Genomic DNA, 25,653 nt, shown 5'->3' with positions numbered 1-25,653 from the left:
TCATGTAGGGTTAGTATAGCATGCCATATTGTACACCTGAAGTATACAGCCCACTAGTCTCACAGTGGCTACTTTATTAGATACTTCCTGTACCAGATAAAGTGGCCGCTGAGTGTATGCTTGAAGTCCATGCACTTAAAGGTTTAAAATTTTATGCATTCAGAGATGCTCTTCTACACACCACTGTCATAACACATAGTTATTTGAGTTACTGTCATTTCTCAGCTTGAACCGGTCTGATCTTTCTCCTCTGACTTCTCTTATTTGGCATTTTCACCCACAGAACTGCCACTCAATGGATTTTTTGTTGTTTGTATTTTTGCACTATTCCCTAAAGTCTAGAGACTGGTGTGCATAAAAGTCCCAGGAAGTCGTCAGTTTCTGAGATATTCAAATTACCCCAGCTGGGATGAACAATCATTCCATGGCAAAGTCACTTGCATCACATATCTTCCCCATTCTCAATATTTGATCGGAATAACAACTAAAGCACTTGACCATGTCTGCCTGCTTTTATGCATTGAATTGCTCCAGCATGATGGTTGATTAAATATTTGCAGAAATGAGCAGGTGTAAGGTGTACCTACTAAAGTGGCCTCTAAATGTATTGATAACCGTGATTCAATCACCATTCAAAGCAAGCATCTGAAACTGTAATTAAAACATTTGTATGTACAAATGTGAGAAACCAAATATGTTTAAGACCATTGTAGCAAAAATAAATGTTCATAACACATGTAATTGATTTTGTTGGTTACATTTCCTGTTGCAGAGCCATGGGAAGCAAGTCAGCATTGCAATAAATGCATTGACCAGTACGTTGACTTGTATAGTGTTTTAAGGAAGTTACCAGGAAAGATGATGAAGGCAATATGGTGGATGTTATTCTGTTGACTTTGACAAGGCCCCAGATGAATGGTTAGTGACAAAGCTTCAGTTGTTTGGCATTCAAGATGAAGTAGCAAATTTGATTAAACATTGGCTTTACTGGAGAAGTCAGTGGTAGGAAATGGTTGCCTCTCTGAATAGCAATGTGCCACAGGTATCAGTGTTGGGTCCATTGTTGTTTGTCATCTATATCAAAAATCTGGATAATAATGTGGTAATCTTACAGCAAATTTGCAGATGACACCATAATTGGGGGTATAATGAATAGTGAGAAAGGCTATCAAATCTTCCAGCAGGATGGCTGTAAAAATGGCAGATGCAATTTAATAGAACATAAAATCTATAGCACATTACAGGGGTGTCGACCATGTAACCTCCTTTAGAAACTGCCTAGAATTTCCCTAGCGCATAGCCCTCTATTTTTCTAAGCTCCATGTGCCTATCCAAGAGGCTGTTAAAATACCATATTGTATCTGCTTCCACCACCACCCCTGGCAGTACCCACCACTCTCTGTATGAGAAACTTACCCCTGACATCCCCTTGGTACCTATTTCTAAGCACCTTCAAACTATGCCCCCTCGTGTTAGCCATTTCAACCCTGGAAAAAATGCCTCTGCCTATCCATGATCAATGCCCCTCATCATCTTATACACCTCTATCAGGTCACGTCTCATCCTCTTTTGCACCAAGGAGAAAAGGCTGAGTTCACTCAACCCATTCTCATAATGTACACCCTCCAATCCAGGCAACAACCTTGTAAATATCCTCTGCACTCTCTCTATAGTATCCACATCCTTCCTGCAGTGAGATGACCAGAACTGAACACAGTACTCCACGTTGGGTCTGACCAGGGTCTTGTATAGCTGTAACATTACCTCATGGCTCTTGAACTCAATCCCATGGTTAATGAATGCCAACACACCATACACCTTAACAATTCTCTCAACCTGCACACCAGCTTTGAGTGTCCTATGGTCCTGGACCCCAAGATCTCTCAGATCCTCCACACTGCCAAGAGTCTTAACATTAATATTATATTCCATCTTCAAATTTGACCTACCAAAATGAACTGCTTCACACTTACCTGGGTTGAAGTCCATCTGCCACTTCTCAGCCCAGGTCTGCATCCTATCGATGTCCTGCTGTAACCTCTGACAACCCTCCAGACAAGTGTGAGGTGGACAAAACAGGGTAGGACTTGCACAGTGACCTGAAGAGTGAAGGGCACTGAAGAGTGTGGTAGACAGAGGGATCTGGAAACACAGGTCCATAATTCCTTGACAAGTTGATAGGATTCTAAACAGTTTTTGACACACTGCACTTCATAAAACAAAGTAGAGTACAGGAGATGGGATGGTGTATTGAGATTGTTTAAGACTTTGATAAGTCCTAATTTGGACTATTATGTGCAGTTCTCATGATCTACTAAAAGAAAGATACCAATAAGATTGAAAAAGTGCGAGGAATATTTACAAGGATGTTGCCAAGACATGAGGACCTGAGTTATATGGGAAAGTTGATTAGGTTATGATTTTATTCCTTAGGACATAAGAGAATGAGGGGAGATTTGATTGAGGTATAAAAAAATTATGAAGGATATAAACAGGGTAAGTGCAAGCAGGCTTTTTTCACTGAGATTGGGCAAGACTAAAACTAGTAGTCATAGGTTAAGGGTTAGAGTGTGGAGCAAACTACTAGCAGAAGTGATGGATGAAGGTTCAATTTAAACACCAGAAATTTCAATAGATACACAATGGGAGGGGTTTGGAAGGATATACTGCAGGTGCAGGACAATGGATATAGGCAGATTAATAGTTCAGCATGGATTAGTTGGACCGAAGGACCTACTTCTCAGCAATAGTGTTCTGTTGTTCTATATTTAAGGTAAAACCACAAATGATTTCATCATTTACTGAGTAAAACTGTTAAAGTAAAATTCTTACTGAATTTAGTTTTTATCTGATGCTCATTTTTTTTTCTCAGAAGCATTCCACAAGTTCACCACAAAAATCAAAATTCAGTCATTGATAATTGCAAGTAACAACTTCCACTAATAGTTGTAACTCTTAAACATTCTCAGGGAAGTAAAAATGAACCTGTACTTACACACATGTAGCACAAAGTACATGCACCAACATAGATCAATGTGATTTTTGATGGAATTGACCATTCATTGCTTCTTTAAATGTGAGATTGTATTTCTACTGTGTTCATCCCAAACCAGTAACAATTACTTTGGTAGGTCTGTAGAAGTGCTAGAATTTTGCAAACTGTACGGTATAGTAGAAATAGAATATCAGTTATAATTGCAAGACGTGGATATTGTCTGAAGGTTGTTGAAGTACCTCTGAGATTGTGATGCATGGGAAAAGGGTCATAATCAATCTGTGAAATGATATTCCAACAGAATATCAGATAAATGGTGGGGAGTGGTATTGCAAGAATTCTGCGATTTCTTCAGGTCCACCTGCATTATTGGAAATGGTAGATAAAAAGTCAGTCTGATATTCATTTTGGAGAATAAGAAATATTTTTCAGTTGGGAAGTTGTGTTAGCTGATGGTGACTTGCAAATTAGCTAAGTACTTGAAACAACACACAGAGAAAATGCCAGTGGAATGCAGCAGGCCAGGCAGCATCTACAGGGAGAAGCACTGTCGACGTTTTGGGCCGAGACCCTTCGTCAGGACTAACTGAAAGGAAAGATAGTAAGAGATTTGAAAGTAGGAGGGGGAGAGAAAAATGCGAAATGATAGGAGAAAACCAGAGGGGAGTGAGGTGAAGTTGAGAACTGGAAAGGTGATTGGCAAAAGGATCATGGGATGGGAGGCCCAGGGAGAAAGAAAGGGGGAGGGGAGCACCAGAGGGAGATGGAGAACAGGCAGAGTGCTGGGCAGAAAGAGAAAAAAAAGCAGGGGGGAAGAAACTAAATATATCAGGGATGGGGTAAGAAGGGGAAGAGGGGCATTAACGGAAGTTAGAGAAGTCAATGTTCATGCCATCAGGTTGGAGGCTACCCAGCCGGTATATAAGGTGTTGTTCCTCCAACCTAAGTGTGGATTCATTTTGACAGTAGAGGAGGCCATGGATAGACATATCAGAATGGGAATGGGATGTGGAATTAAAATGTGTGGCCACTGGGAGATCCTGCTTTCTCTGGCAGACAGAGCATAGGTGATCAGTGAAACAGACTCCCAGTCTGCGTCGGGTCTCACCAATATATAAAAGGCCACACCATGAGCAGCGGATGCTCCTTTCAGAGTTATATTTGTGGTGAGAGCACTCATTCTCACATTTATTTATGCTCAATGTCTGCTTCTACCTCATAACTAGTTACCCCAAGCTTTACAATTGTTACCTTTCCCCAGTTTTTTCTTACTCAGTTTAGCAGCCAGTTCTTTGTCAACAATTCCATCTGTCTTCGACCAGCTGCTTACAACATCCTGCATCTCTGCCTGACCAAGTTGCAATCTTTTTTCACAACTTCAAAGGCACTAAGATTAATTGGCCTGTTTTATAACCGGCAGCTATTTCTGCTTTGCATCCAGTTTTCCTCTCATAAGGAAAGTACCATATATAGAATAGAAGAAGCCCACAGGGATAGGGGTTCCTCCTGAGATTCAATAAAGAATCATTTTCAAATGAACCTGTAGCTCATGTAATCACAGAGCAAGGTAACAGTAAATGACTTGATGAGCTTCTCTGAAATGAGAGCATCTCTGGTTGTGAAGGTCCTAAGCTACATCAATGACCCAGAACCCACTGAGGTCTCTCGGTGCAGATACAGCTGGAATGGTGTGATGCTTACATAGAATCTTAAGTGCTTCACCAAATAAAAAGGGATCATTAATTCTCTTGCCCTGTGCTCTGTGAATTTTTTCCCATGTTCTCATTTTCTTATACAGGTTTCCTCATTTTACTAAAGGAATGTGTTTTTTTAAAAAATCATCAAAAAGCAACATTTCATAATTCACAGGCTGGGGGGCGGGGTGTGAGTACACCATGCATTTCTATGGGTAGACAGCGGCTTACTATTTGCAGTAGCAAAACGTAGATTCATAAACTGAAGATATGCCCAAAAGGTCAGAGTTAGATTTGTTTACCACATGTATCTTGAAACATGCAGTGAAATGTGTCATTTGCATTGACTACCAGCACACTCAAGGATTTTCTCGGGCAGCTCATAAGTCTTTGTACACATTAACACGACATGCCCACAATGTTTAAGCAGGAACACAGCAATAATGACAACAACAGCAAAACAAGCCCCTTTCCAGAGACAACAGGAGCAAAATTAGGCCCATCTGGCCCATTGAGTCTGGCCTGCCATTCTTTAGGGTGTTTTGAACACCTCCTCCTGAAGTCTGTTGATAGAAGAGTTAATCAAGCAGGCACAATGACGTAGTCTCTATTTACAGTGCCTGTAAAAGGTATTCAACCACTCCCCCCCCAAGAAGTTTTCATGTTTTATTGTTTTACAACATTGAATCCAATTAGACAATAGACAATAGGTGCAGAAGTAGACCATTCGGCCCCTCGAGTCTGCACCGCCATTCTGAGATCATGGCTGATCATTCACTATCAATACCCAGTCCCTGCCTTGTCCCCATATCCCTTGATTCCCCTATCCATCAGATATCTATCCAGCTCCTTCTTGAAAGCATCCAGAGAATTGGCCTCCACCGTCTTCCAAGGCAGTGCATTCCACACCTCCACAACTCTCTGGGAGAAGAAGCTCTTCCTCAACTCTGTTTTAAATAACTGACCTCTTATTCTCAATCCATGCCCTCTGGTACTGGACTCTCCCAACATCTGGAACATATTTCCTGCCTCAATCCTATCAAATCCTTTAATTATCTTAAACGTTTCAATCAGATCCCCTCTCAATCTCCTCAATTCCAGCGTGTACAAGCCCAATCTCTCCAATCTCTCTGCGTAAGACAGCCCTGCCATCCCAGGAATCAACCTAGTGAATCTACGCTGCACTTCCTCAATTGCCAGAATGTCCTTCCTTAAACCTGGAGACCAAAACTATACACAATATTCCAGGTGTGGTCTCACCAGGGCCCTGTACAAATGCAAAAGAACATCCTTGCTCTTGTATTCAATTCCCCTTGTAACAAAGGCCAACATTCCATTTGCCCTCTTCACTGCCTGTTGCACTTGCTCATTCACCTTCATTGACTGGTGAACTAGGACTCCTAGGTCTCTTTGCATTTCTCCCTTACCTAACTCGACACCGTTCAGACAATACTCTGCCCTCTTGTTCCAGCTTCCAAAGTGGATAACTTCACATTTATTCACATTGAATGACATCTGCCAAGTATCTGCCCACTCACCCAGCCTATCCAAGTCTCCCTGTATTCTCCTAATGTCCTCTTCGCATGTCACACTGCCACCCAGTTTAGTATCGTCAGCAAACTTGCAGATATAGTTTTCAATGCCCTCATCTAAATCATTGACATAAATCGTAAAGAGCTGTGGTCCCAATACAGAGCCCTGTGGTACCCCACTAGTCACCTCCAGCCAGTCTGAGAAACACCCATTCACTGCTACCCTTTGCTTTCTATCTGCCAACCAGTTTTCTATCCATGTTGAAACCCTGCCCCCAATGCCATGAGCTCTGATTTTACTCACCAATCTCCTATGTGGCACCTTATCGAATGCCTTCTGAAAATCTAGGTACACAACATCTACTGGCTTACCCTCGTCTAACATCCTTGTTACACCCTCAAAAAACTCCACCAGATTAGTCAAGCATGATTTGCCCTTGGTAAATCCATGCTGGCTCGGCCTAATCCTACTTCTGCCATCAAGATATGCCACTATTTCGTCCTTAATAATGGACTCAAGCATCTTCCCCACGACTGATGTTAGGCTAACAGGGCGATAGTTCTCCGTTTTCTCCTTCCCTCCCTTCTTGAAAAGTGGGACAACATTAGCCACTCTCCAACCTTCAGGAACTGATCCTGAATCTAAGGAACATTGGAAAATGATTACCAATGCATCCGCAATTTCCTGAGCCACCTCTTTTAGAACCCTCGGATGCAGACCATCTGGACCAGGGGATTCATTAGCCTTCAATTGACGATATTGGATTCAATTTGGCTCTTTTTGACACTGATCAACAGAAAAGGACTCATTGTTATCAAAGTGAAAATAAATCTTTACAAAGTGATCTAAATTAATTACAAATATAAAACACAAAATAATTGATTGCATTAGTATCTCTCCCCCCCCCCCCCCCTCAAGTCAGTATTTAGTAGATGCACCTTTGGCAGCAATTCCAGCCTTGAGTCGATGTGGATAGGTCTCTATCAGCTTTGAACATCTGGACACTGCAATTCTCCCCAGTCTTCTTTACAAAACTGCTCAAGCTCTGTCAGATTGCATGTGGATCATGAGTGAACAACACTTTTCAAGTCCAACCACACATTCTCAATTGGATTGTGGTCTGGACTCTGACTTAGCCACTCCAGGACATTAATTTTGTTGTTTTTAAGCCATTCCTGTGTAGCTTTGGCTTTATGCTTGAGATCTGTCTTGCTGGAAAACAAAGTTTCTCCAAGTCACAGTTCCTTGGAAACTGCATCAGGTTTTCTTCCAGGATTTTCCTGTATTTTAATGCATTCATTTTACCCTCTACCTTCACAAACCTTCCAGGGCCTGCTGTAGTGAAGCATCCCCACAGCATGATGCAGCCACCAGCATACTTCATGGCTGATGATGTCCAGTGTTTGGTTTATGCCAACCATTGTCTTTAGTCTAATGTCTAAAAAGCTCGATTTTGGTTTTATCAGACCATAGAAACTACTTCCAGCTGATTTCAGAATCTCTCAACTCTAGAATCTTGCAAACTCTAGCCAAGATTTTAGGTGAGGTTTTTTTCAATAATGGCTTTCTCTTTGCCACTCTCCCATAAAGGTGCAGCTGGTGATGCACCCCGGAAATGGTTGTTGTATGCGCAGTCTCTCCTTTCTCAGCCACTGAAGCTTGTAATTCCTTCAGAGTTATTATAGCTGTCTTAGCGGCTTCCCTCACTAGTCCCCTTTTTGCCCAGTCACTCAGATTTTGAGGATGGCCTACTCTAGACAGATTTACAGCTAAGCCATATTCTTTCCACTTCTTGATTAACTTAACTGTACTCCAAGAGATATTCAGTGACTTGGAAATTGTCTTGTATCTGTAAAGAGGGTTTCTTCTTTTTTGTTAACTAGCAGGAATGCTAATTTACTGATTACGAGAATGGTATTCCTTTGTAAACCAAATGGGGATTAATGTTCTTTCTTCTGAGTCTGTAAGCTTTTGTTGACGGGCTTTTGGGCAGATCGGCGCGAGGGGGTCGAGAGAGAGGACGCAATGCTCTAAGCTGGGCGAGGATCGGACCCCAAAGGGGGGTCCAAGGCCGGGAGATTCTCCGAGGAGGTGGGGGGGGGGGGGGATGAAGCTAGATGTGCTTGGTTGACCACTCGTAGGGTCCTGAGCGGTTTGGAGAGTCCAAGGAGTTCGGAGGGTCCTGAGCTGCGAGTCGAGGAGTTCGGAGGGGATCGAATGGAGGCCAGAAGACTTAAGTAATTGAGCTCCAATGGCTGTGCACGAAGTGGTTTGGACTTTGATAAGTTTGGCGCCTTTTCTTTAATTTTCTCTTCATATATACTGTATCGTTATTAATCACTTAGTTATAGTAACCTTTATAAATTGTACTCATTTAATCGCATATGGTGTACTCTCTGTTTTTGGGTGAGGCGGGGACATCACACAGCATTCACACCAGCTGATTACCCAGTTTGGCGGGGCCGAAGGCTGCTCCCCCTAGACGAAATGAGCTGAGCGAGCCTGAGGCGACCCAGGGGGTTACATTGTGGGGTGCTCGTCCGGGATTGATTTCTGTGGAAGCTGTGTGATCACCCTCTTTAAATTGTGTCTGCGGCGAAGAGTTGGTGTGCCTTTGTGGGTGTGTGATTGCTGGTTATCGCTGCGTGTGTGTTGGGTGGGGTGGTTGCTGTTGGCTGACGAAATGGTGGTGGGACCATGGGTTGTCCGTACTGTTTGGAGAGTGAGGAGTGACAGGTTGGGATGTTTCAGCAGTGGTAGGCTCAGCCCGGTTGTTGGAATAATGTCCAGCCCTAAAGGGGCGGAGGCGTGGGCGGAGCGGACCTCTCAGTTGTTGGGTGAGTGGCAGTGCTTGGCTGAGGAAAAGCGACAGGGACGGGTTGAAAGTTTGATTAGGCGGACTGGTGACTTTGTTAGAACTGTCAGGCGCAATTACCTCGAAGTGACCGCTGCCAGTTCTGGGAAAGTGTGGGAAAATGCGTGTGGTTCGACTGGAAGTCAAATGCTGCAGCTGGGGGGCTTATTATATCTGTGGCAGGAGATTGGTGGGAAGTTTTTAGGGTATCCCTTTTTGCCTAGGGGGGCAGATAAATTGCTTGTGGTGAAAAGGGGATCTGTCAAGGGGATCAGTTGTTCCGTTGATTCGAGAGGTGTCGGGAAACTTAGAGGAGGCCCAGTGGGGGAACGGCTTGGGGTCTCTGGGGGAGCACGTTCCCAGCAATGTACCAAGGAACTCCCGAAAGGAGCAGACCCTATTCCTGAAGGCTTAGAGGGCCATGCGCACAGGTGTTGTTACGGATGGATGGAAGTCAAGTTAAAGCCATCCTCGGCACCGGGGCGCCGGTTAAGTTGCTGTACAGTTTGTTTTATAACTGTTATTGGAAGCATTTACCCTTGGCGACATTGAGGACACTGGAGATTCGGGGTACCAGTGCCAGTGATTATCCAGACGACGGTTGTTGGTCAGTGAAAATGGAGTTCTTAGAGTCAAATGTGGAGGAGACTGAGGTTCATGAATCGTTAATGCTGATGTGTCCGGACCCTGTTGAGACGGGCAGCGTTTCGGTTCTGGAGAGAACCAATATCCTGCTGGTGCGCTTGGGGGCCTGCCCGGAGGAGGTGGGTGAGCGCTGTTTGGAGGCATTGTCGATGCACCCAGAGTTTCGAGCTGCTTGTGTGGACGTGTGTAGCAGCATTGGGCCGATACCGAATTCAAACAAGAGCCAGTGGTGGTACGGCCTGGGGGAAGTATCTGAGGGTGAGACCCTCTTAGTGGACGCTGCGAAATACCACGAGGGAGCGGAGTTGACTGCTGAAGACACCTCGGAGAGAGAGTGGTTGCGGCGACTGGCCCCTGAAGCCGTGGAAGACGTAGGCAGCATGTGTATCTATTATATTGCGTTGAAGAGGCGCACTGTCAGTGACCAGAATATGGCCCTGAGGGCCGAAGAGGCGATGGCCTATCTAAGTGTTGCGAAGTGGTTTAAGGTGCTGGATCTGAGGAGTGGATGTTGCCAGATCCCGATGAGTGGGGCCGACAAGGAGAAGACGGCCGTTATAAATTCTCTAGGAGTCTTCGGGTCCGAAAAGATGCCACAGGGCATATCTGGAGCCCTTGCAACCTTCCCGCGGGGCATGTGGAAGACCATAGGGGATGTGGAGGTGTTTGGAGTTTTGGTGTATGTGGATGATCTCCTGGTATTTGGATTTGCCTCAGGAGAATATGAAGTGAGGTCGTTGCAGGAGCAGCTGAGAACTACCAAGTTAAAGTGTTTTCGGGACACGTGCCAGGGCTGGCGAAGGTCGCAGCTCGTGAGTGACTGTCTCTACGGAATCAAGTTTGAAATGAAGATGGAGAGACTGGAGAATGTGATCGGGAACCATTCGGAAGACTTACAAGTTGGAGAGAATGAAGAAAGTTGTCTGACTGAGGGTAATAGCAAACTGAGAACCCGGAGAGGGGAGTTTGCGGAGGTGAAGAAATTACAGACGAATCTCAGAAGAGAGAAGCAGAAGCTTGAAGGGAACCTGAAGGTGACCATCGACAGTTCAAATGAAGTGCAAAACCTGAAAGTTGATCTGGAAGAAGTCATGAGGAAGAAAAAGCTGGAGAGAAGTGCAGTGAATACTGAACAGGAGGCTGAAGAGACTGCGGGAGCAGTGCAGGCCACGTGTTTCCGTTTGGAGAAGATCAAACAGCAGCTACCGATCACAGGAATGAGGAAGAATACAGATTCGATGGATGATGTGCTGGATGTGTGGTTCATGCTGCCGTTTGCTGACTTTCCCTCGATTGAGGAAGAGACCTTTGGCCTTCTCCCATTGAGTCAGGTGTAGCGGGGAGGGTTAGCTGTGTGCAGTGTGGGGCATGAGTGAGAGGTTGAGAGAGGAGTTGGTAGTGGGCCCAAGGTATCCCCAGTTGTGTCCGAGCCTGAAGGGTTTAGGTGAGGGGGTATGGAGGCCTCAGAAGGGTTAGGGAACTCCCAGATAGTTGGCCTAAGTAGCGCCTGAGGAACAGGGCGTGAGGGTTACTGTGTGGGGAGGAGATGTCACTGTTTGTGCTTGGGTTACGGTGTGTTGGCAGGAAAGGTGGTGAGTTATTTAGTAGTCATGAGGACATGACTTTTATTTGGTGGGGGGAGAGTGTAAAGAGGGTTTCTTCTTTTTTGTTAACTAGCAGGAATGCTAATTTACTGATAACGAGAATGGTATTCCTTTGTAAACCAAATGGGGATTAATGTTCTTTCTTCTGAGTCTGTAAGCTTTTGTTGACGGGCTTTTGGGCAGATCGGCGCGAGGGGGTCGAGAGAGAGGACGCAATGCTCTAAGCTGGGCGAGGATCGGACCCCAAAGGGGGGTCCGAGGCCAGGAGATTCTCCGAGGAGGGGGGGGGGGATGAAGCTAGATGTGCTTGGTTGACCACTCGGAGGGTCCTGAGCGGTTTGGAGAGTCCGAGGAGTTCGGAGGGTCCTGAGCTGCGAGTCGAGGAGTTCGGAGGGGATCGAATGGAGGCCAGAAGACTTAAGTAATTGAGTTCCAACGGCTGTGCACGAAGTGGTTTGGACTTTGATAAGTTTGGCGCCTTTTCTTTAATTTTCTCTTCATATATACTGTATCGTTATTAATCACTTAGTTATAGTAACCTTTATAAATTGTACTCATTTAATCGCATATGGTGTACTCTCTGTTTTTGGGTGAGGCGGGGACATCACACAGCATTCACACCAGCTGATTACCCAGTTTGGCGGGGCCGAAGGCTGCTCCCCCTAGACGAAATGAGCTGAGCGAGCCTGAGGCGACCCAGGGGGTTACATATCCATCTCCTGACTTGTGCTTTTCAATAACCTTTTCACAGAGTTGCTTGGAGTGATTGAGAGTTCCTTTTGTGTTAATGATGTAAATTTTGCCAGGATACTGACTAACCAGCTGTTGAACCTTCCAGATACAGGTGTACTGTTACTACTATCAATTGAAACACCCTGACTACACACAGGTCTCAAAAAACAGATCTCTATTTAACTAATTATGTGACTTCTAAAACGAATTGGCTGCAGCAGTGATGACTTAGACAATAGGTGCGGAAGTAGACCATTTGGCCCTTCGAGCCTGCACTGCCATTTTGAGATCATGGCTGATCAATACCCAGTTCCTGCCTTGTCCCCATATCCCTTGATTCCCCTATCCATAAGATAACTATCTAGCTCCTTCTTGAAAGCATCCAGAGAATTGGCCTCCACCATCTTCCGAGGCAGTGCTTTCCAGACCCCCACAACTCTCTGGGAGAAGTTTTTCCCTAACTCTGTCCTAAATGACCTACCCCTTATTCTCAAAGCATACCCTCTGGTATTAGACTCTCCCAGCATCTGGAACATATTTCCTGCCTCTATCTTGTCCAATCCCTTAATAATCTTATATGTTGCAATCAGATCCCCTCTCAATCTCCTTAATTCCAGTGTGTACAAGCTCAGTCTCTCTAACCTCTCTGCGTAAGACAGTCCTGACATCCCAGGAATTAACCTTGTGAATCTACGCTGCACTTCTTCTACAGCCAGGATGTCCTTCCTTAACCCTGGAGACCAAAACTGTACACAATACTCCAGGTGTGGTCTCATCAGGGCCCTGTACAAATGCAAGAGGATTTCCTTGCTCTTGTACTCAATTCCCTTTGTAATAAAGGCCAACATTCCATTAGCCTTCTTCACTGCCTGCTGCACTTGCTCATTCACTTTCAGTGACTGATGAACAAGGGCTCCTAGATCTTTTTGTATTTCTCCTTTACCTAACTTTACACCGTTCAGATAATAATCTGCCTTCCTGTTCTTACTCCCAAAGTGGATAACCTCACACTTATTCACATTAAACATCATTTGCCAAGTATCTGCCCACTCACCCAGCCTATCCAAGTCACCCTGAATTCTCCTAACATCCTCATTACATGTCACACTGCCACCCAGCTTAGTATCATCAGCAAACTTGCTGATGTTATTCTCAATGCCTTCATCTAAATTGTTGACGCATATTGTAAACAGCTGTGGTCCCAATACCGAGCCCTGTGGCACCCCAATAGTCACCACCTGCCATTCCGAGAAACACCCATTCACCGCTACCCTTTGCTTTCTATCTGCCAACCAGTTTTCTATCCATGTCAATGTCTTCTGTGGGACCTTATCAAATGCCTTCTGAAAATCGAGGTACACTACATCCACTGGATCTCCCTTGTCTAACTTCCAGGTTACATCCTCGAAAAACTCCAATAGATCAGTCAAGCATGATTTACCCTTGGTAAATCCATGCTGGCTCAGCCCAATCCTATCACTGCTATCTAGATATGCCACTATTCAATCTTTAATAATGGACTCTAGCATCTTCCCCACTATTGATGTTAGGCTGACAGGTCGATAGTTCTCTGTTTTCTCCCTCCCTCCTTTCTTAAAAAGATTTGGTGTGTCATTTTAAAGGGGGGGTGGAGGGTGAATACTTAAGCAATTAATTATTTGGTATTTTATATTTGTAATTATTTTAGATGACTTTGTAGAGATCTGTTTTCATTTTGACACAAAAGGGTCTTTTTCTGTTGATTACTGTCAAAAAAGCCAAATTAAATCCACTGTGATTCAACATTGTAAAACAATAAAACATGAAAACTTCCAAGTATATAAAAAATATACTTTTATAGGCACTGTATTTCATGAAAGAAAGCTTATTCTAACAAAATCTGAGAATTTGAGTACTGTTTCAACTATACCTGTATCACATTTTTTGCTGAAACTTAATACAAGGCAAATGTCAAGGCAGCACAAAAAAGGAATGCCTCGCTACAAATAAGCTAGTATTTAGAAATTATTATTCTCTTCCAAATTTAGAAAAAAATAATCTCTTTAAAATTGAGGTTTACTGCATTCAGGTAAAAATTATCAGGAACAATTTTGCATTAATATAGATCATACACAATAGGACTCAATCAATGAAGGTACCTTTAGGCTCAGCTGAAGATCACCACTTCAAAATATTTGATTCATTTGGTATAACTACATTCATCGCCGACAAGGACCAGCAGTATTTCCGCAGTATGACAGCTTCAGTAGCAACTACTGATTTTAAGGATGAGAAGATAGTGGAATATAATCCTTGCCTAATTTTTCAGCTCACTAGATGGAAATCAAGAAGCAGAAAATTTATGTTTTCTCTTCTTAACTGTTATTATCACATATTAAAGGTGTACGTTGAGTAATTGCAAACTGAAGAAACCCATAGGGATGCTTCTAAGTTAATAACTTCTTCCATAGAAAACATCTCTTCATCCACCAAATCAAATATCAAACATGGTCTCATCTCCTTGGTCCAATGGATCAGATGAAGGTTAACAAATGTGTAACTGCATACATAAATCAAATTTCACCTATTCTTGAAAATGGTACAGTGCAATAAAATGCCTACTCAAGGAATTTGACAGCCAGTTCATTCACCATCTGTGAATAAATTTGTAACACTCTTTGTGTATTTACTAATAGTTTTCTTACTTATTTAATTCCTCTTTTGTTTTCTTCTGTTTTACTGGAATATGCTATCTTTATTAACCTACATATTTTAAGTATCATGTCAGCCTGTTATGGGAGGCCAGATAACCAAAGGTTCGGTATGAAATAATGGTAAGCAGGAATAAAAGAATTGTGAAGAGGTAAAAGAGTTTTCGGGGAAAATTTCAGAGTTTAAAATCCTAACAGCGGAGTTAGACAATTCCAGTGGAGAAGAGCAGATCAAAGAGTAAACAGTATCAAACAGTATTGAGATAAGAAAGTGATTTGAAATCAAGGACGAGTATTATAAAACCAAATATTTGCTTTACTAAGATAGAAGACTCCAGTGACAGAGGTGCCTATGGAGACCACTATGAGATTGAGGAAAAAGTGTCAGATCAGCATAGAATTTTCTAGTGGAAAAGTCTCTTTGAGCCTAGGACCATTGATTGTCCATTATGAGTTACCCAAGTTAAAGGCAGTTGTTGTTGATGAAACTTACCATCTCATTCAATGAGACAACACAATGTTTGCTTAATGAAAGACAAAGATATTACAATGTTCAAGAAATCAAACCTAGTGCAAAAATTATGATCTACCAGACAATGATGATCTCTGTCCTATAAGACCCAGACTACCTACAGTATCATTACAAGAGACTGGAAAAATAGCAGTACTGCCTCTGCACTTCACTGGAAGGACAAATGAACCAATGTTAATGGCTTCTCTCAGGGTATCATTGCCATTAACGAAGCCTTAGTTATATCTGTTACTTTGATTGGTCAAGGCATGAGGGGATATAGGAGGAGTGCAGGAGAATGGGGCTGAGAGGAAAAATGGATCAGCTATAAGGAAATGGTGGAGAAGACTCGATGGGCCAAATGGGCTATTTCTTCTTCTATATCTTATGGTCTTATTGGGCAAGCCTCATCATTCACATACCAAAACCCCAAATCACACACTGTGTTCCAAGTTCTGTTATGGTGGGGCTGTGGGGTGAAGGATTATAAGTGGACAGTGGAAAAGTCTGAAGAATGTGTTCAAAGTCCCTTTGAAGAAATACAATATCCCCTCTGACTCCTGAGGACCTCTAGTCCATGGCAACTCTAATCGGAGAAGGGTAATTCCTGATGCTATTGACAATCTCAAGGCCATATATTGGGAGGACACAGAGGCCCTGTATTAGAAGTGAAGGAGAGTGAAGGAAACCACGTCACAGCTTACAGCAGTCACCTCCTGCCCCATCTGTGAAAGAGTCTGCTGTTCGCCTCGGAACCGACACAACCAGAGTGGAAATAAGCTTGATCCTCGAAAGCAGCCTTTTAGGAAGAAGACTACCTTGAACAAACAATGTTCTGACGATAGAACAATCACTACTAATTGTCCTTATGAGGAAAAGAAACAATGAACCCACAGGTTCTGCAAAGCTTAAGGCTCGCAGTGCAATTCAGTAGCTTTTATCAAAATGCTATTATTTCAAACAATTGGTATAGGCACTTCTCCTGAACCTAATCTTCAAATTCTTCTAGTTCTGTTTCACAGCTTGAGTCCCTTGGAAGTTAAATTTAACTTTAAAGTGATTTTCTTTTGTAAATTATACCCAAAAGCTGAAAAGCTAGCAAAATTAGCACTGAAATCTTTGTAGTTGCTTCCATTTTCCTAAAGATCTGTAAATCAAAGCAAATTATCACATTAATGCTTTTTCTCATTCCAGATATTTTATTAGATCATTGCCCATTAAATAAAAGTACCAGGAAAATATTTTTATAATGAATAGGTATTGTTACAATTCAGCTTCATGTGATATTCATGAAGGTGAAGACTAAAGTGGGTTTGAATTCAAATCAGACTGTTGTCTGGGAAGCCTTATCCTACTGGGTACAAATTAACAGGGAAAGCTGTTTAGAATTCAGCACTAATTTTCAGATCCAATAAGATTTTAAAGATCTCTGATGTGAGAAATGGAAAAGGTTCACACCGTAGAGTATGAAAACACAGAAAAGGCCATTTTCTCCCTGCCTCTGCCAGATTTTGAAGGATTTGCCTAATTAGTCCTACACCACTGCTCTTTTTGCTTCCCAACAGTCCTTCAAATATTTTGCATTTAGATATACTGTATACTTTATTCATTGTTTGAATTTGATTTCACTGTCCTTTTGGGTGCCACTATCTAAATCAAAAGAACTCTCCGTGTGAGATTCGTCTTACTTGTGTCACATCCAGTTTATCAAGTAATTACTTTAAACCTGTGGCCTTTGGTCACCACCTTATTGAAACCCAAAATCTCCTGGACGTAATAGTTCAATTGCACACTCAATAGCTACTTTAAAAGGTACGTCTGTACCCCTGCTCATTAATGCAAATAACCAATCAGCCAATCATGTGGCAGCAATTCATTGCATAAAAGCATACAAACTGGTCAAGAAGTTCAGTTGTAATTCACATCAAAACATCAGAAAGGGGAAGAAATGTGACCTAAGTGGCTCTGATGTGGAATGAGCGTTGCTGCCAGACCAGTTGGTTTCAGTATCTCAGAAACTGCTGCTCTTGGGGATTTTCACACACAATAGTCTCTAGAGTTTACAAGAATGGTGCAAAAAAAAGCATCCAGTGAGTGACAACTCCATGAGCGGAAACTCCTTGTTAATGAGAGAGTAGAATGGCCAGACTGGTTCAAGCTGACAGGAAGGCCACAGTAACTCAAATAACCATGGGTTGCAGCAGTGGCATGCAGGAGAGCATCTCTGAACGCATCTTGAGGTGGATGGGCTACAGCAGCAGCAGACCTCAAATACGCACTCAGTGGCCACTTTATTAGGTACAGGGTATCTAATAAAGTGGCCACTAACTGTACATTGCAGAGAGAACTTACCAACTTTATGGTAAGGCAGACCTGAATTGCTCTGTGCCCAGAGGGAGAATCAGGTGCAAAGCACTTTCGTTTTACCATAATAATTGTATACATTCAGAAATAAAAATAATGAAATGAGTATCTCCGGTTTCTCTTTTCTCTTTTCCCAGTACGCATGGGATGTAATTTTGATATGAGTGACTCTTTTGATATTTTACCCAGCAATAATACTGCAAAGACATTATACTTGATACCATAAGCCTCTATCAAGTAGTAACCAGGTATATATTCCTTTATTTCACAACAATGTTAGAATCTGAAATAAATATTAGAAGTTTGCTATTATTATTATTAGTTATAAATGTGAACAGTGGGCCAAAATGTGATTAGCTTTGAGGGTACCTTTGCATAGAGAACTACCAACAGTTTAACTTGTCTCTGATTTCCACACTTGGAATTAGCTGGAAGTCAACTATAGGGTCAAATACAATTCTAGCACAGCGTTCTTATTGGTATTTTCTATGTTTGGAAGATAAATACAACACTCCATTAAATAATCCTGTCAACTCTGAAGAATCTTTGGATGTATAGGCCAAAGGTTCCATTGTCCCTTCATATCACTCAATATCCCTCATCTTTCCTTGTATGTTTTATAGATGTTTTATCTCACATTTTTTCTAAATTAAATTCTACTTGACATTTTTCTGCTCAAGTGATCAGACCATCTCCATCACCCTGCAGCCTCGTGCCTTCCTTATCACTGTCAATCAAATGACTAATGGTTTGACTTGCAAATTTTTTGTAGTGCTTCCTAAATTTAGGCCAAAATCAATAAAATACCATACAAAACAAAAGCACAGGAACTAATACTGAGTGCTATGGAACCCCACTGAACAGCCTTCCAGTCACAAAAAGAAAATCACTCTTCTGCTTCCTGCTACAGAGGCAATTTTGGATTCAATTGGCCACTTGCCCTTTGGTTCCCAAAGCTTTTACATTTTGACCAGACTGCCATGTGAAGCTTGTCAAAAGCCTTATTATAACCCACTTCAATGCATTACTGTCACTGATCCTTCTTGTTACTTCTTCAAAAATTTCAATTTTCTGTCAGAAATGTACTTTCCTTAACAAATCTATGCTGGCTCTCCTTGATTGATCTGCACAGATCTAAATGGGGTTTATATTGTCACTTGGAATGGATTCCAATAGCTTGTCCATTCCGACAGCTAAGTGGGATGGTTTGTAACTATTTGGTTGATTTCTTCAGCCTTTTTCGTACAAAACTACATTAGCGATCCTCCAATCCTTAGGAGCCACACTGGTAGCCAGGGACGATTGAAAAATTGCACTCAGAGTCCCACAATTTCTTCCTGTTTTATCTTTTAAAAGCCTGATATATATTTCTTCAGGCCTGACAAGTTTTTCATTTTCAAAGGCAATAAGCGCTTCATGATGTCACTTTCATTTATTCCTTCCAATATCTTGCACTTTTTTGCTGCAATACCACATTGGCATCATTCTTTGCCAAGGTTGTCACAAATTATTATTGAGGCCCTTCTCTGGGGCAGGGGAGGGAAGGCAGCAGAACAGCACAGTGGGCAGGTGGCACTGCTGCCACTCAGCTGCTCTGATCAGCCCTGTCCTCCAGTGCTGCCAGAGTGGAATTTGCACACTTCCCCTACGACTGTATGAGCCTTTCATTGGTGCTCCATTTGCCCTCCTCATACTAGTGGATTAAACTGGCTGTTATATATAACCTCCTATTGTAGTGAATAGCAAAGAGGGGGAGTTGATGATCATGTCCACCAAAATAAGTGGCAAGGAAATATAAACTGGGGGAAACAACTGATAGGTTGTTCTGAGAGTTGGCATGGACTTTCAGGGCTGAATCTCCTCTTATATTAGGAAATATGACATACATATGAGAAATGACCGCACAGTTTGCTATCCATAATTTATTTCTCTGTACACAGGGTATATTTTTGGACCTTACTTATTTCAGTTATCTTTTTTCCTCATTAAGGACAAATCTTTAGATTTTCCTTGTTTTTACCTGCTAATAGTAATTTTTTTTTATCTGGAGAAACAGCATGGTAACAGACCTTTTGGCCCAGCAAACCCACACTACCCATTTTCACCCATGTGATCAATTAACCAACTAACTTGCACATCTTAGAAATGTGGGAGGAAACTGGAACAGCTGGAACTGCACGTGGTTATGGGGAGAGTGCACAGACGGCGGTGGAATTGAAGCTGAGCTGCTGGCACTGTAATAGTGTTATGCTAAGTGTCAGACTACTGTGTCACTGACAATTAAATAACGTTCCTCTACATTCCTAATTTTCCTTTTAGCTTCTGTTCTCTTCTAGACTTTCAGCTGTATTAAGCCCTTTCTGTCTGATAAGAGCAACATTGTTTTCTTCTTATTGTACATCTTTGCACTTCCATCACCCAGAGAGCTTTGAATTTGGCAGCCTCTTCCAGTTTCATTTGTCGAAACGTGTTTACTCCAAAGCCCTTCAATATCATTCTAAAATGCTCCCTTTGTTCCAAGATTGATTTACCTTCAAGAAGCTGTTTCCAGTGCATTTTTCTAAACTATTTTACAGTGTAGTGAAACAGACCATACCCCATTTAGAACATTTACTTCCATTTTACCTTTGTCATTTTCCATCAGCATGATGAATCTAATTGACTTATGATCACTCCAAGACATTCTTCCACTAATGTTTGTCCATCTGCCCTAAACATAAATCCATACTCTCACTGGGCTTATTGCATCATGGCTAAAACACGTCACTAGAATGTTCTGTAAACTTACATTGACTGTCGTGCAGTTAATTGGGAATTTGATATCCCCACATTTACTGCATACCTCTTTCATACTTGTGAGAAATTTGACAAATAAACTCTTCTCAGGCTTTCAATTGGGTACGGGTATCAATTATAACCGACGTTTCTTTGACAAACATCGCCATCTTCTTCATCGCTGAAGATCTCAGAGTTTGTCATCGAAATGTCAGTTATAATAGATACCTGTACCAGGCAGGAAGCCTGAGAAGAGCTTATTTGTCATATACACTAGGAAAGCACTAGATCCTTTTTGCAAGAAATTTGCTTACAAACTTGTTCTGTTTCCCTGAGATTAACTGGAGGTCTATGGTAATCACCCAGCAATGTAATTCCCCCATTTTTGTTCCTTGGTTCAAATTTATTTGATGATCCTTCTGAAGAGCAGCTTTTCCATAGTTGTAATAGTTTTTATCATCAGTAATGTTACCCATTTTCTTTTATGCCTCTATCTTCTCCTAAAAACTTGTAACTTGGAACATTAAACTTTTGCAAATGCCTCTCTTTATGCTGCCTTTCCGTAATAGCTATACCTTCCATGTTCTCAATTTGCCTGAATTCAATATAAGCTTGCAGTAAACACAGTCAGGCTCCTATTTGTCTTTTTTCAGCCTTTGTTTTCTTCCTTCCACATCCACTACTCATGGAAATTCAAGCAACACACACAAAATGCTGTTGGAATGCAGCAGGACAGGCAGCATCTACAGGAAGAAGTACAGTCGGCATTTTGGGTCGAGACCCTTCATCAGGATTGACAGAAAAAAGAGATCCCTGTGGAAATACACAAACACACAAACAAAAAAATGGCTATCAGTTTACTATTGATAAGTGCTGCACCATCAATAACGCACTCTGAGACGTAAGGCGAGATATCGGCTTTTATTGACTGGAAGAAGGAACAAGCAGTGATTGACCACCATACTACATCCTGGAGACTGAGAGGCCGGGCTCAGGCCTTGATCGCCTTTATACAGGGGTCTGTGGGAGGAGCCACAGGAGCAGTCAGCAGGGGGCGTGTCCAGACAGGCACACGTAGTTCACCACAGTAAGAGAGAATTAAACATTGGGAATAATCCAGTCTTTGTAAAAGAAAGCCATGGCATTGTTTACATCCACCTGAGAAGGCAGGTGTGGTAGTTCAAAATTTCTTCCTAAAGGTGACACCTCCAACACTACACTGACTCAGTACACTAGATTGTGAGGCAGGATTCTTGTGTTTCAGCATTACTAATTCCAATACAGCTACCTTCTATGTCATAAATTTCCTGGCCGTCACAGAATAGTAACTGTGGAAATCAATTATTTAACAGGAAGGTAGGAGAAATACAAGCATAAGGAGGAACAGATGAGGGCAGGAGGTTGCAACTTAACAATGTTTTCCTCCCTGGCTATGCATGAGAAACTAATTCAGCAGTGATACCAATATCCTCATTCCCAGTTCACCATTCATCACAGTCCTTATCATTTGTAACTGACCATTGCTTCCTATTCTTCATTGGAAAAAGTAAGAAGCAACACAAACGATACCCTTCAAAGCAAATATATAATCACATCATTTTGCAAGAAAATCACCCTTCTGCATACCTTATTTTCTGTCATCAGTGTGTCCTTCTCTACCATTGCACTCTCCTGGTGCTTCTAACACAACTGGAGAAACGCAACCAATTTTCAGTGAAGGAGTAGACACGTGGCACGAAGGAAACATCTACAAATGCCTCTGACTTTAGAACATGCTGTTCGTCATTAGACTGCCCCATCTGATGCTAATGGCCATGGTCTGGTACAGCAATTCAAACTGGTGGCATGGTAGAATGGTAGTTAGCGTAAGGCTATTACCGTGCCAGTGACCAGGGTTCAATTCCTGTCATTGTCTGTAAGCAAGTTGTACGTTCTCCCCGTGACTGCATGTATTTCCTCCGGGTGCTCTGGTTTCCTCCCACATTCCAAGCACATATGGGTTCGTACAGGAAGTTAATTGGAAACATGGTTGTAAATGGGTGGCGTGGGCTTAAAGCCCAGAGAGGCTTGTTGCCTTGCTGTGTCGCTAAATAAATGGAAATACATGTGCATCAATACGAGAAGAAGAGAGGAGTGGATGGCACATTCAGTAGTACCTACAGGAGGTGCTCCCTCACAGAAGCAGCATCTATCAGCAAAGATCCCCACCTCCTGGGCTATGCTATCATCTCAGATACATCGGGATGGAGCTACAGAATTCATAAGTCCCATACCACCAGTTTGAAGAATATCGACACTCCTTCATCCATTTCATTCTTGAACCAACCTGCACAATCCTAATCATCACCACAATATAGTACCACTTTGATCACTTTGCACTACCATGTACTTTATGTTAGTTTGTTCTTATTGGGTATATTTTATCTTTCATTTGTGTTTTTCTTGTGAATGCTGCTTACCTGACGTTATGTAACTATATTGCAGCTGCAAGTAAAATTTTCATTACACCTGTGCATAAGTCTACTTGTGACAATAAAGTTGACTTCTTGACCTTTTTTTAATCTTAACATCGGTTGACTGGCCAACAGGCTAAAGCAAAGGATCTAGAGCAGTGCCTGATGTGGGATTATTAAAGAGTTCAGCAGATTAGTGAACCAAGAAGACACCGAGTGATACCCCAGGGCAGTGTCCACCACTCAAGTCACTCTGGAAGACAGCTGTAACACGCTGCAAGCAGCCCATAATCCACAAGTGTGAAGGGGCTTTATTTGGCAACAGGCTGACTTTTCAAGGCCTTGGCATCTCCCACGAGTGGTGAGTGTGACCTCTGCTACTGAAGAAACTTCCAAGACTGTCCATGTCTAATTATCTTTGAATCTACAATTGTGCCCACTTCTCCTCTATATTGAGCAGAATGGACTTACAAGGATGGCCAACCTTTTACATTCTATGCATCAACTTTTTCACACACAAGTTCAGTTTAAACATATTTTTACAAGAATTGAATGGGGGTACAGAAGTTGTATGGCGCAGCTAAACTCATGAGTGAAAGAATTGATGCATGAAACGTAAAAGGTTGGCACCCCCCTGGATTAGAACCTCTCTGCAAGGTACTGCGTCACTTTTATGCCAAGCTTATAGACAGTCCTCCACAATGAATGCTAACTTTCTGGAAAGCCTGCCAATGCACCATGTATTTCGTTGTGGGAACCTTTAAACTTCCATAGCTTGGTGCATTTATATCTTCCTTGGAGTCCTCGTCAGCAGAACTCATGTAATTTTGCTGCTTGCAGGAATAGACGATCCACTCCATCTGTCTCCTGCCGCCTCGCTAGTGCAAGTTGTGGTGGGCAGATCCTTGCCGTGGATCAATAGCTGTGCAAGCTCTGAGATGTGTGTGTGGATTTTGCAGCAGGCCATGTGACAATGCAGTGGAGTGAATGAAGTGAATTTGTGCCAGCTGATTGTAAAACAGAAACTGTTCAAAGCTGAGTAATGGAATGGTGGTAAATTAGGCTGGGCTATGAGACATGCTATTGTTAAGGATGGAAGATTTTAAAACGTGATTGTTGAATCTGTGTTCCTTGGGAGGCCATTGAATTTTATTTTTAAAACAGCTGTTGCTTTGCATGCCACTGTTCAGCAAACAGTGCCTTCTCTAGCCATTCTACATCATTCCTTTAAATGGCATATTCTACCTTTGAGCAGAACATTCCAGATTTCAACTAGCACTGTCTTGATGAATCCAGTTGACAAATAGTCTGTTTTGTGCTGGCTGACAAAAAAATCATTACAATAATCATCCAACACAGAGTAGGAATGCACCTTAAGTTGCAATAAATGGGCACCGGCAAATTGCACATCATAGAGTCAAAGAACACTGCAGCACAGAAACAGGCTCATTAGCCTATCTAGACCAGCCAAAACATTAATCTGCCTATTCCCTTCAACCTGTACATGGACCATAACCCTCAATACCCCTACCATCCATGTACCTATCCAAATTTCTCTTCAAGGTTGAAATCAATCCTCTATGCACCTCTTGCGCTGGCAGCTCATTCCACACTCTCACCACCCTCTGAGTGAAGAGGTTGCCCCTCATATTCCCCTTAAACAGATCACTTTTCACCCTTAACCCATAACCTTTAATTGTAGTCTCACATAGCCTTAGCGGTAAAACCTTGCTTACATTTACCCTAAATATACCCCTCATAATTTTGTATACCTCTGTCAAATCTCCCCCCAATCTTCTATGTTCTGGGGAATAAAGTCCTAACCTAGTCACCCATTCCCTATAACTCAGGTTGGCAAGTCCTGGGAACTTTCATGTTAATATTCAATTAAGACTCAAATTCATTTTTCAGTAAATCAGAGTCAAACATATCACCCTTGAAGTAAACTGACGGAGATAGGTATTTAGAGTAACTTCTTTTCTGATTTAACTCTAGTATGTTCTGAAATTTTGCTACTTAGGAAGCTGGGTGACATCAGATGGCAGGTGCGACATGGACATCAAAAGAAGAATAGGGATGGCAAAAGACACCTTTACGAGAATGAAGAATATACTGACCAACACTTAACTAGGCATGACAACCCGCCTCAACGTACTGAAATGTTATGTTTATTCAGTTATCTTATATGGTTCAGAATGTTGGACAATATCTGGTAACGTGAGGAAACAAATTGAAGCAAGCAGAGATGTGGTTTCTGAGGAGGATGCAAAGAATATCATGGATGAAACGAATATCTAATGAGGATGTCATGAACAGAGCAAGCACAAAAAGAGATCATGAAAAGGCAACGCAACTTCTTTGGACATGTGATTAGGGAGGAGGAGTTAGAGTGCACAGTAATTATGGGAAAGATTGAAAGGAAGAAAGCAAGAGGAAGGCAAAGACAAATGATGATGGAGAGTCCAGCCAGAGAACTGGAAATAAATACCAATTAATTGATCCACTTGACCCAAAACAGAAGTGTGTGGACCATGGCAGTCAAAGCTCAAACTGGGCATGGCACCTGATGATCATGAAGCTCCAATTATGGTCTTTCTTGAAAGAATTTGTGCCCTAAGTACTCCAATTTATGCATCTGAATTTCACTTCTGTTCCTTTTGATACCCTGTTGTTAAAACTGCTTTACAAGGGTTTCTGGATTTCAATTATAATTTGAACTCTGCAGCAAAATAAAATGTAATCTATTATGACAATATTTTCTTCAAGATGTGTTAAAGTCCTATAAAGTTCATTCTGAAATTGA

The sequence above is a fragment of the Hypanus sabinus genome, chromosome 1 (assembly GCF_030144855.1).
Source record: "Hypanus sabinus isolate sHypSab1 chromosome 1, sHypSab1.hap1, whole genome shotgun sequence".
In the NCBI taxonomy this organism is placed as follows: Eukaryota; Metazoa; Chordata; class Chondrichthyes; order Myliobatiformes; family Dasyatidae; genus Hypanus; species Hypanus sabinus.
This window is presented reverse-complemented; position numbering follows the sequence as displayed.